We start from the raw sequence: 13,051 nt of genomic DNA on the forward strand, positions 1-13,051 counted from the left end.
AGTTATGGCTTTCCAGCGGGCCGAATTTTTTTCATATGGGATGCAGTTGGCAAAGGATTGTGTGACGGTGGTCTGTATTTTTGTAGCTGTGCGTGTGGTGCTTGTGGTGCCGCGGTCTCCCTCATTCCGCTGCGCGCAACATTTCTCCCATTCGGCGGGATGTTTTTGCCTGTGGTGCTGCAGTAAATTCGTCGTACTGCTGCCTTTGCTAGCAACAGACTTCGAACAGACTTTGCAGCGGGGTGTTGTCTGCTCTAAATCTGACCTCGCGAACGCAAACCAATTCCAAATAACGGATGACACCGTGCCTTTCTTAGGAACATAATCTTCCCGACTCGCTGCCATGTTTGTTTGTGCATCACTTTAGTAAATGCGCGCTCTGAGCGGGGGGAGGGCTGAGCTCATTCCGAACTACGGGAGCTGAGAGGGAAGCGTTGGCGGATGTTGAAGAGAAAACCGATTTTCATTTAAACAAATCGACGTGAGCTACACTCGAGTTAATCGATAAAATCGGTTTATCGCCCAGCCCTACGTCAACGTGACCAATCCCCACCATATCCCAGCCTTTTGCCTGCTCCTTTGCTTGTTTTTTATAAAAATATATAATCTTTTTTTTTATAATTTTTTTTTTTTTTTTTTTTTTTTTTTTACATTATTTTATGCTACGTTTTATGAGTAGCCTATGTCAGTCTGCACAAATCCCCCCCACTTTCTCTCACACATTTTAAGTGCCCTGCCTGCTCAAACATTTCCTGGACTGTCTCTCTCAAACTAAGAACATAATGGCCCACATTAGGCTCAGACGCACGTGAAACACCATTACCAATGTGTTATAATAAAACGCATCCAATACTCGGAATGTCCGCTGGCTACGCCACTGAGGCTATAGTAGGCTAATGAGGCTCTTAGCGTCCTACGAGTACCCTGGAGCACTCGTTAGCTACTCGTGACTCGTGAGCGTTTTTAAGACGTTCGTTACCAAAGATGCTTTCGGGAAACGGTGTGAAAACTGTACGATGCTCTTACGACCCACTCTGCGATCCACTTAGGCTAAAGATGCTTTCAGGAAACGGGGCCCCGGGCTGCCATACGTTTCTGACCTGATCTGACTCAAGCTCCGTGCTTGTATCGAGTAGGCGTGGCCTATGTGACGTATTAGCTCCGGCTTCCTCATATGTGTTAAAGGTCCCATGACATGCTATTTTATGTATTCTTTAATATAGGTATTAGGGATGGGCATTCGATTAAGTTGTTTTAGTTGATCGTCGGGAGAATTAACGATCAATTAGTCGATTAATCGTTAATATTTTACATCAAAATAAAAAATAAAAATTATATTCAAAATGAAATGAAAATACAAATGCAGCGTGTTTTCCTCATTGGGATCATTATTATTAGATGAAAAACTATTTTTTTTAAATAGTTATGTGCTACTCTGCTCTAAGCAACAGCTCGAAGCCGGTGCTCATAACCATAACTAAAAATAAACACAACCCTTAGAGTCGCTTACTATCTTCCGAAAAAGACTCAAGACTCGCCTGTTCAGAGTCCACCTCGACTCTGCATAGCCACCTTCCCACTTCTGACCACCATTGTACACTGTATTGTATTGTATTGTAGTACTTAACTGTGTAGCAACTAGCTGCTATCATGGCTGTAACACAGGGAATTGATTGACCTAGCGATTGTGGTACAGTACTTGCACTTGGTTCTATGAACATCCTTTCTGTACCGACAGCGATATATTGATGCACTTCTTATGACAAATGTACTTATTGTAAGTCGCTTTGGATAAAAGCGTCTGCTAAATGCCCTAAATGTAAATGTAAACCCCTTATTTCTTCCCAAAATAATAACAATAATAATATCAAAAAAAAAAATCATGTTATAATTTAACCAACCAGTCTACGGATTTTTGTTCAGAAAGATGAGCATGTTGACATGCTCTGGGGTCAGACGCGACCGCAGCCTGGTGACCGTCAGTCCAGCCGCAGAAAACACCCGCTCTGAGGGGACCGACGTTGCCGTGATGCACAAATACCTCCGTGCTAACTTGGCAAGGCGGGGGAACATCTTTCCACAATCCAGGGTAGGGCTGCACGATATGGGCAAAATATGATAACCCGATATTTTTTGGCTGAATGGCGATATACGATATATATCTCGATATTTTCTATAGAGTGGGTTAGATGTTTTTTTTGTAAGTCAAAAGCCAAATGTGAGATGTTGCAAGCACTTTTATTAAAACATAGGTCAGTATTACTGCAACATGTGATTTTTTATCGTTATTTTCAACAGAATAGAGTGAACATGTTTAAAAAAAAAAGGGACATTTTTCACCTTCACAAAATAATCACCTATGCAAAACAATATAAAGCTGTAGGTTACACACATTAGCTACCATTAAGAGCATTGGCTTCGTCGCATTGTCCTGCGTACTACGGTGAGGGTTTCAGTGCGCCGTAACTTTAATCCCCCACCCCCTCCCTTCTCCGTTCCATTTGGGAACATGTTTGGTTTCATTTCGCTTGTTTAGTATATTTTAATTAATTAATTAAGAGCGTCAGCAGAGGGCGCCCCCAACACATTTGCCGAGCGCCGGCCCTGGTTTTGGGGCAGAAGAAACTGTCGCGGCCGGTGATGCAGCAGCACAGCCACGGAGTTTTACGCATTCCTCATACTGCACTTTGTGCCACTGCTGTAAATGGTGGAACAGATTTGTCGTGCTTCCACTTTTAGTCGCAACGGTTTTGCTACACTCTCTACAAATGACCTGCAGCTGCTGCTCATCTGTTTTTTTTAAACCCGAACTATTTCTACATTATGGAGCCGTTGTTTCTTCTTTCTCCTCTCCTTTTTGTCTCCCGCCGCCGTCTCGTTTTCTTTACGGGTATCATCCATGCTTGTTGTGTTGTGAGGGGGCGGCGGGGGCGGGAATGAGGCGTCTTTGCACACGGCACGTTCGGAAAGACAGAGTGGGAGGGGGAGGGGTCGCGCTCACAGTCTCCAAGGCAAGCGCTGCAGACGCTTGAGGGGGAAACTGACCATTTTAACGCTTATCGATATAAACGATATTGTCAAATCTTGTATCCCCTTGGAAATTATATCGATATATCGTGCATAGCCGATATATCCTGCAGCCCTAATCCAGGGGCTCAGAAATTTCTTTATTTCTGCTTCGATGCTAACCTCGCCTTGAGTGGTAGGCCTGTAGTGCTCCCCAATAAGTCATTTTTTAAATCATAATGCTCCCACACCAGACTTCGCCGTGGCCTCATCCGCTTCATGATTACATCGCCGTGTTCCAATATCCATACTATCCGTACTTGCTAGTCTAAGTTTGAGTACGTAGGGCGTTCCGATTCAGATCGGGCGAAAATAAGTGTACTGAAAACGGTCAAGTCGCGAAGTGTGTGGCGATGTACATTTTTCGTCTGCAGCCACCTTAGCTACGTAGCGGAAGAGGGCAGAGCCAGGCTGAGCCAAAGTCGGCGCATTTTCCACGTAGCCTGCATTAAGTCATTTTGTAGTTTTTATAGTTTTTATAGCTGCTAGGCGTAAAGAGTTCACCGTTCAAAGCGGGATGTTTATTGCGGGGGAGGAGCCTCAAATTTAAATATTGCCCCCGTGTGGTAAAATGTTTAATTGCACACTGCATTAGTTTAATCGATGGAAAATTTACGTACGACGAAATTCTTAACGATCAATTAGTCGATCGTCGATAAATCATGCCCATCCCTAATAGGTATTAGTGGTCAACTAACGCAGTATTCAAAGACGTTCCTGAAATTCAGCCGTGGTGCAAAGTTACAGCCACTCCGAGCCAGTCGCACATTGAGCTTCCCCCAAATGCGCTTTTTTGGCGTCTGTAGCTATAATGCAAATTAGGAGGAGCGCACACAGCCTTTAGTCGAGTTCTGTAAATATTCTAGAACACACAAGAGTCCTGGAACTCTATATCTAAATATTATCATATAGCCTACATAGATATCTATATCATATAATATATATTATCACGGCCAAAAGCTGTGTGAGCCGATATTATGAATCTCAAACGACAGCGTTGGGTTCTCCGACGTTCCTGGTTCTTCCACGTCCACATCAATGTGAAGTAGACTGAACCGCGACAAGGAGGAGAAAGGGATTGTTGCCGGGCAGCGCTTAGGCACCTCCGCCTCCGGCGGTGGTCCCTCAGCGGGACACAAGCGGGAGACATTCGCCGCCAACAATTCCTTTCTCCTCCATGTCGTGGTTCATGTTCTTGAGGGAGTCAAAGCCAAAGTTCCTTCCCCCCAATTCATTCTCAACCTTGGCTGAGATAACCCCCACTAAGAGTCTCGTTGTAGAAATACCAGAGACGAGAGTCCGACGTGTTATGCGCCATAACACCAAAAGCAGAACGGTTATCCAAATAACAAGGAGGTGTACCTCACTTGCGTTACAGTCCTTGAGCTTTATATCTAAATAATATCATATAATACATATTATCATGGCCAAAAGCTGTGTGCGCCTCCACACGATACTATGAATCACAAACGACTTCGTCCGGTTCTCCGGCGTCTCTGGTTCTTCCACTTCCACATCAATCTGAAGTAGAACCGCGGGCTGCCTGCTGCCGGCTGCCCGCTGCCGGGTGGTGGTGCCTCGCGGCAACCGGCGGCATGTCGCAGTTCATGTACTTCAGCGAGTCAAAGCCAAAGTTCCTTTCTCCCAATTCCTTCTCAACCATGGCTCAGATAACCCCCACTACAGTCTTGTTGTGGAAATACAAGAGACGTCAAAGAACCGACAAGAAAACATTTGCGTTACAGTGTGTGTACTAGGGATGGGCATGATTTATCGACGATCGACTAATTGATCGTTAAGAATTTCGTCGATTACGTAAATTTTCCATCGATTAAACTAATGCAGTGTGCAATTAAACATTTTACCACACGGGGGCAATATTTAAATTTGAGGCTCCTCCCCCGCAATAAACATCCCGCTTTGAACGGTGAACTCTTTACGCCTAGCAGCTATAAAAACTATAAAAACTACAAAATGACTTAATGCAGGCTACGTGGAAAATGCGCCGACTTTGGCTCAGCCTGGCTCTGCCCTCTTCCGCTACGTAGCTAAGGTGGCTGCGACGAAAAATGTACATCGCCACACACTTCGCGACTTGACCGTTTTCAGTACACTTATTTTCGCCCGATCTGAATCGGAACGCCCTACGTACTCAAACTTAGACTAGCAAGTACGGATAGTATGGATATTGGAACACGGCGATGTAATCATGAAGCGGATGAGGCCACGGCGAAGTCTGGTGTGGGAGCATTATGATTTAAAAAATGACTTATTGGGGAGCACTACAGGCCTACCACTCAAGGCGAGGTTAGCATCGAAGCAGAAATAAAGAAATTTCTGAGCCCCTGGATTAGGGCTGCAGGATATATCGGCTATGCACGATATATCGATATAATTTCCAAGGGGATACAAGATTTGACAATATCGTTTATATCGATAAGCGTTAAAATGGTCAGTTTCCCCCTCAAGCGTCTGCAGCGCTTGCCTTGGAGACTGTGAGCGCGACCTCCCCCTCCCACTCTGTCTTTCCGAACGTGCCGTGTGCAAAGACGCCTCATTCCCGCCCCCCCCGCCCCCTCACAACACAACAAGCATGGATGATACCCGTAAAGAAAACGAGACGGCGGCGGGAGACAAAAAGGAGAGGAGAAAGAAGAAACAACGGCTCCATAATGTAGAAATAGTTCGGGTTTAAAAAAAACAGATGAGCAGCAGCTGCAGGTCATTTGTAGAGAGTGTAGCAAAACCGTTGCGACTAAAAGTGGAAGCACGACAAATCTGTTCCACCATTTACAGCAGTGGCACAAAGTGCAGTATGAGGAATGCGTAAAACTCCGTGGCTGTGCTGCTGCATCACCGGCCGCGACAGTTTCTTCTGCCCCAAAACCAGGGCCGGCGCTCGGCAAATGTGTTGGGGGCGCCCTCTGCTGACGCTCTAATTAATTAATTAAAATATACTAAACAAGCGAAATGAAACCAAACATGTTCCCAAATGGAACGGAGAAGGGAGGGGGTGGGGGATTAAAGTTACGGCGCACTGAAACCCTCACCGTAGTACGCAGGACAATGCGACGAAGCCAATGCTCTTAATGGTAGCTAATGTGTGTAACCTACAGCTTTATATTGTTTTGCATAGGTGATTATTTTGTGAAGGTGAAAAATGTCCCTTTTTTTTTTAAACATGTTCACTCTATTCTGTTGAAAATAACGATAAAAAATCACATGTTGCAGTAATACTGACCTATGTTTTAATAAAAGTGCTTGCAACATCTCACATTTGGCTTTTGACTTACAAAAAAACATCTAACCCACTCTATAGAAAATATCGAGATATATATCGTATATCGCCATTCAGCCAAAAAATATCGGGTTATCATATTTTGCCCATATCGTGCAGCCCTACCCTGGATTGTGGAAAGATGTTCCCCCGCCTTGCCAAGTTAGCACGGAGGTATTTGTGCATCACGGCAACGTCGGTCCCCTCAGAGCGGGTGTTTTCTGCGGCTGGACTGACGGTCACCAGGCTGCGGTCGCGTCTGACCCCAGAGCATGTCAACATGCTCATCTTTCTGAACAAAAATCCGTAGACTGGTTGGTTAAATTATAACATGATTTTTTTTTTTGATTTTTGATTATTATTATTTTGGGAAGAAATAAGGGGTTTACATTTACATTTAGGGCATTTAGCAGACGCTTTTATCCAAAGCGACTTACAATAAGTACATTTGTCATAAGAAGTGCATCAATATATCGCTGTCGGTACAGAAAGGATGTTCATAGAACCAAGTGCAAGTACTGTACCACAATCGCTAGGTCAATCAATTCCCTGTGTTACAGCCATGATAGCAGCTAGTTGCTACACAGTTAAGTACTACAATACAATACAATACAGTGTACAATGGTGGTCAGAAGTGGGAAGGTGGCTATGCAGAGTCGAGGTGGACTCTGAACAGGCGAGTCTTGAGTCTTTTTCGGAAGATAGTAAGCGACTCTAAGGGTTGTGTTTATTTTTAGTTATGGTTATGAGCACCGGCTTCGAGCTGTTGCTTAGAGCAGAGTAGCACATAACTATTAAAAAAAATAGTTTTTCATCTAATAATAATGATCCCAATGAGGAAACACGCTGCATTTGTATTTTCATTTCATTTTGAATATAATTTTTATTTTTTATTTTGATGTAAAATATTAACGATTAATCGACTAATTGATCGTTAATTCTCCCGACGATCAACTAAAACAACTTAATCGAATGCCCATCCCTAATACCTATATTAAAGAATACATAAAATAGCATGTCATGGGACCTTTAACACATATGAGGAAGCCGGAGCTAATACGTCACATAGGCCACGCCTACTCGATACAAGCACGGAGCTTGAGTCAGATCAGGTCAGAAACGTATGGCAGCCCGGGGCCCCGTTTCCTGAAAGCATCTTTAGCCTAAGTGGATCGCAGAGTGGGTCGTAAGAGCATCGTACAGTTTTCACACCGTTTCCCGAAAGCATCTTTGGTAACGAACGTCTTAAAAACGCTCACGAGTCACGAGTAGCTAACGAGTGCTCCAGGGTACTCGTAGGACGCTAAGAGCCTCATTAGCCTACTATAGCCTCAGTGGCGTAGCCAGCGGACATTCCGAGTATTGGATGCGTTTTATTATAACACATTGGTAATGGTGTTTCACGTGCGTCTGAGCCTAATGTGGGCCATTATGTTCTTAGTTTGAGAGAGACAGTCCAGGAAATGTTTGAGCAGGCAGGGCACTTAAAATGTGTGAGAGAAAGTGGGGGGGATTTGTGCAGACTGACATAGGCTACTCATAAAACGTAGCATAAAATAATGTAAAAAAAAAAAAAAAAAAAAAAAAAATTATAAAAAAAAAGATTATAATTTTTAAAAAACAAGCAAAGGAGCAGGCAAAAGGCTGGGATATGGTGGGGATTGGTCACGTTGACGTAGGGCTGGGCGATAAACCGATTTTATCGATTAACTCGAGTGTATCTCACGTCGATTTGTTTAAATGAAAATCGGTTTTCTCTTCAACATCCGCCAACGCTTCCCTCTCAGCTCCCGTAGTTCGGAATGAGCTCAGCCCTCCCCCCGCTCAGAGCGCGCATTTACTAAAGTGATGCACAAACTAACATGGCAGCGAGTCGGGAAGATTATGTTCCTAAGAAAGGCACGGTGTCATCCGTTATTTGGAATTGGTTTGCGTTCGCGAGGTCAGATTTAGAGCAGACAACACCCCGCTGCAAAGTCTGTTCGAAGTCTGTTGCTAGCAAAGGCAGCAGTACGACGAATTTACTGCAGCACCACAGGCAAAAACATCCCGCCGAATGGGAGAAATGTTGCGCGCAGCGGAATGAGGGAGACCGCGGCACCACAAGCACCACACGCACAGCTACAAAAATACAGACCACCGTCACACAATCCTTTGCCAACTGCATCCCATATGAAAAAAATTCGGCCCGCTGGAAAGCCATAACTGATGAGATCGCTATCTATATAGCAAAGGATATGGTCCCAATGTATACGGTGGAAAAGCCAGGTTTCATAAATATGCAAAAAGTTTTGGACCCCAAGTATGTGCTACCAAGCCGAAAATTTTTCTCCGACGTTGCCTTGCCCCAACTATATAATAGCACGAGACAGCGGATCGCAAAGGAGTTGGAAGAGGTGTCCTTTTATTCTGCCACCACAGATTTATGGTCAAGTCGGACGATGCAACCATACATGAGTCTTACTCTGCACTTTTATCACTAACGATTGGACTCTGCGAAGCATCTGCCTTCAAACGGCATACTTTCCAGAGGACCACACAGGTGAAATAATAGCCCAGGGGCTAAGAGATGCCCTAAATTCATGGAACCTTGCCGAAGACCGACTCATTTGCATGACAACTGATAGCGGCAGCAACATGATCAAAGCTCTGAAGGAAAATGCGTGGCCCAACCTCCAATGCTTCGGACACAGATTGCACAATGCTATCGGTAAGTCTAAATAATGGCTATGAATCAAGTGATATTTTTCCATTCTCAAGAGAATAAATGCATCCTGTAATTAATACATTATATCAAGCCAATATATTGACAAAAAGTGTATTGAAATATTGAAATTCCCTCGGGATCTATCTATCTATCTAAAATATGGCTATGAATCAAGTGATATTTTTTTCTATTCTCAAGACAATGAATGCATCATCATGTAATTAATACATTATATCAAGACAATATTTTGACCAAATGTGTATTTAAATCTTGAAGTTCGCTCTGTATGTATCTGTGTTATACATTCTGTGTGTGGTGTGTGTGTGTGTGTGTGTGTGTGTGTGTGTGTGTGTGTGTGTGTGTGTGTGTGTGTGTGTGTGTGCCCTTTGTGCATGTACATTCATATTTTGCAGTAATTGTAGCAAGACAACAAGTTTGTGAATGTAGTGTTAACACTAAAATGTATTTGATTTATGTATTCATTTACTACAGAGAATGGTGTGAAGGACCCACGGATAGTTCGTGCTATCGGGGTATGCAAAAAGGCTGTCTCTGCCTTTTTTTACAGCTGGAAAAAAAGAAGAGACATGACTGAAGTACAGGCAGAGCTTGGTCTACCCACTCATCAGCTGATAACGGAGTCCCCGACCAGATGGGGTTCACGCCAAAGGATGATAGAGAGATTTCTCGAACAAGAGAAGGCTCTAGTCCGTGTCCTGGGTTCGGACAAGAAAAGTCGCCATCTTGTGCCCACTTGGCAAGATCTGGATGTGTGGAGTCAACAAATAAAGCAGTAAAATCCCTCCAAGAATTCACTGATGCACTCTCCAGGGAGTCTTATGTCAGTGTTTCCTACATAAAACCAGTGCTCCATCTGTTCAAAACCAGTCTCCTACAGCCAGAGGAGGAAGACACAGAGCTCACAAAAACAATAAAAGGTAATATCATGCAGTACCTTGACGAAAAATACAGCGACCCTGTAAAAGATGAAATCTTGGACATGTGCTCCCTGGTTGACCCAAGGTTCCGCACAACCTACATTGACCCAGAAAATGTGGAACCGGTCAAAAACAGAGCTGTTGCTGAGCTGATGTCTCCTGCCAACAACAGTACACCACAGCAGCCTTGCACAGCTGTACAGGTGCGCTAAGAAGATGCACAGCCTCCACCAAAGAAGAAGATGACTTTAGCAGCCTTCTTCAAAAAGAATGCAGCAGTGTCATCTCCCAACCAGTCAGAGGAAGAAAAGATAGAGACTGAGCTGAAATCCTACTTATTGACCCTAACGTACACCAATCCTCTGGAGTGGTGGAAGCGCCACCAACCAAATTTTCCTAGACTAAGTGTCCTGGCAAAAAAATACCTCTCAATCCCAGCAAAAGTGCGCCCTCAGAGAGGGTTTTCAGTGTCGAGGGGTCCATTGTTACATACCATGTCTAAAGCCAGAGGTCGTAGACAGGCTTGTCTTCCTGGCTAAAAATGTTTAACGAAGCGCATGTTCTTACTTACTTATGTTCCAACTTAAAAAAGCACCTTATGCTCTCATGCACTGATTTAATGCTTTGTTGAATGTTATTTGGGCACTTTATCAGAACAACCTCTTATTATTATTATTATTAATATTTCATGTTTACAGAAATATTTTATCGTATTTTATGTTATGTCACATGTTACACTGTTTACTGCCATAATGCCTTTTTGGCTAGTTGTTCTTGATTGCACTTAAACCCCAAGGGGGGAAATCAAAATAATAAAAGGAAATATATTATTTTGGAACAACTAATTATTTGTCCTCTGCATGAGATTGGGTCTGGGGGTGGGGGGGCTAGGGTCAGAAAATAGATTTAAATCGGAAATCGGATTTTTGGTGAAGAAATCAGGGATTTTTTTTTTAGGCCATATCACCCAGCCCTACGTTGACGGGAATGTTTAGTGACATGTGGGAGGGTGGAGGGGGTTAAAAAAAAGTCTCAATCACTCTTCGACGTGCATGAAAACCAGCCGTAGTTATGAGGGAGGCCGTCCTCACACCGATCTTCCTCGTCGTCATCGTCCTCAATGTCCTCCGGTTCAACCAAAGCTACCCCAGTCTTAGCTGCAATGTTGTGCAACATAGCCGTCACACATATCACAGCGCATGACTTGGCCGGCGAAAACTGGAGCCCTCCGCTGGACTTGTGAAGGCATCTAAAGCGCAACTTCCACCTCCCGATCGTGCGCTCAGGATTAGGACTGCTATATATGTCGGCCTAGGCTTAATCAATTGTGTTTTAATATCTTTAGCATTCATATTATTGCAATCTATTCTTTTCGTAGGCTACTCTGCGGTTGGCCTTGATGGGGAGATATTTTAACCCCATTTTCCTCCGACATTCCTGCGTCTCCCCCTGCGTCATAGCCCGTTTCAGCACCATGTCAGTGGACAGGTACAATCCTAAGATCGTCTTGAGTGCAGCGAATGCGCGTTCACGTTAAGAGGAGTTTCGGGAAACGCTCCAAAGAAATTATCGATGGTTCGAAAGCTCCCTCTTTCGAACCATCCTACGAGCGAAGATCCATCGATATCGGGAAACGGGGCCCTGAGCTTATGGATAGGCCTGCTGTGTGTCGCTCCACGCGCGTGTTAAATACAATTCCCCTCCTTCTGCTTCATACTTACCATAGCGAAATACTTTAACAAACAAAGTGAGTTAAAATCGATCCGGACTACCTTCAAGAACACGACAAGGCTAACGATGCTTTCGGGAAATGGGGCCCTGGACTGGGGCTGAACTGATGCAAAGCAACACATAAACACACTAGCATGCTATAGGTCTACATAGGTTTTGTTACGTTACGTTACGTTCCGTTCCGTTCATCCTCTTCCAGGGCTTGAAAACTGAATTATTTTTCAATCGTTCAGCTCCGAACGGAACCGGTATATTTAACGTTTTCGTTCTTGCGTTCCGCCACCAACATATCGTTCCTGAACCGGTTCGGAACGTAAAATAACGTTCGTTCTTAACGTTTTGGCAGTGTTATTGTGCCAGTCGCGCATTTCCATTACTTTGTACACGCACCGCAAATTGAGACGTTGTCCCGCATTGTTATTAGGGCTGGCCCGAATTATTCGAATATTCAGATACTCGTTGGGAAAATTAATATTCAAAGCTTGTTGACGTACGTGATTCCAGAGCGAGGGAGTCAAACGAGGGCAATATTTAAATTTGCGGCTCCTCCCCGCAATAAACATCCCGCTTTGAACGGTGAACTCTTTACGCCTAGCAGCTATAAAATCTATAAAAACTATAAAAAATACTATTAATGCAGGCTATGTGGAAAATGCGCCGACTTTGGCTCAGCCTGGCTCCGCCCTCTTCCGCTACGTAGCTAGGATGGCTTCCGTTGAATACGAAAAGTGTACATCGCCACACACTTCCCGTTTTCAGTACACTTATTTTCGCCCGATCTGAATCGAAACGGCCAACGTACTCAAACTTAGACTAGTAAGTACGGACAGTATGGATATTGGAACACGGCGATGTAATCATGAAGCGGACGAGCCCACGGCGAGGTCTGGTGTGGGACCATTATGATTTAAAAAATGACTTATTGGGGAGCACCATAGGCCTACCACTCAAGGCGAGGTTAGCATCAAAGCAGAAATAAAGAATTATCTGAGCCCCTGGATTGTGGAAAGTTGTTCCCCCGCCTTGCCAAGTTAGCACGGAGGTATTTGTGCATCACGGTAACGTCGGTCCCCTCAGTGCGGGTGTTTTCGGCGGCTGGACTGACGGTCACCAGGCTGCGGTCGCGTCTGACCCAGAGCATGTCAACATGCTCATCTTTCTCAACAAAAATCCGTAGACTGGTTGGTTAAGTTATAACATGATTGTTTTTTTGATATTATTATTGTCATTATTTTGGGAAGAAACTAGGGTTGTGTTATTTTTAGTTATGTTTATGAGCAACCGGCTTCGAGCTGCATGCTCCATTGCTTAGAGCAGAGTAGCGCATAACTG

The sequence above is a fragment of the Gadus chalcogrammus genome, chromosome 20, assembly GCF_026213295.1.
Source record: "Gadus chalcogrammus isolate NIFS_2021 chromosome 20, NIFS_Gcha_1.0, whole genome shotgun sequence".
NCBI lineage: Eukaryota > Metazoa > Chordata > Actinopteri > Gadiformes > Gadidae > Gadus > Gadus chalcogrammus.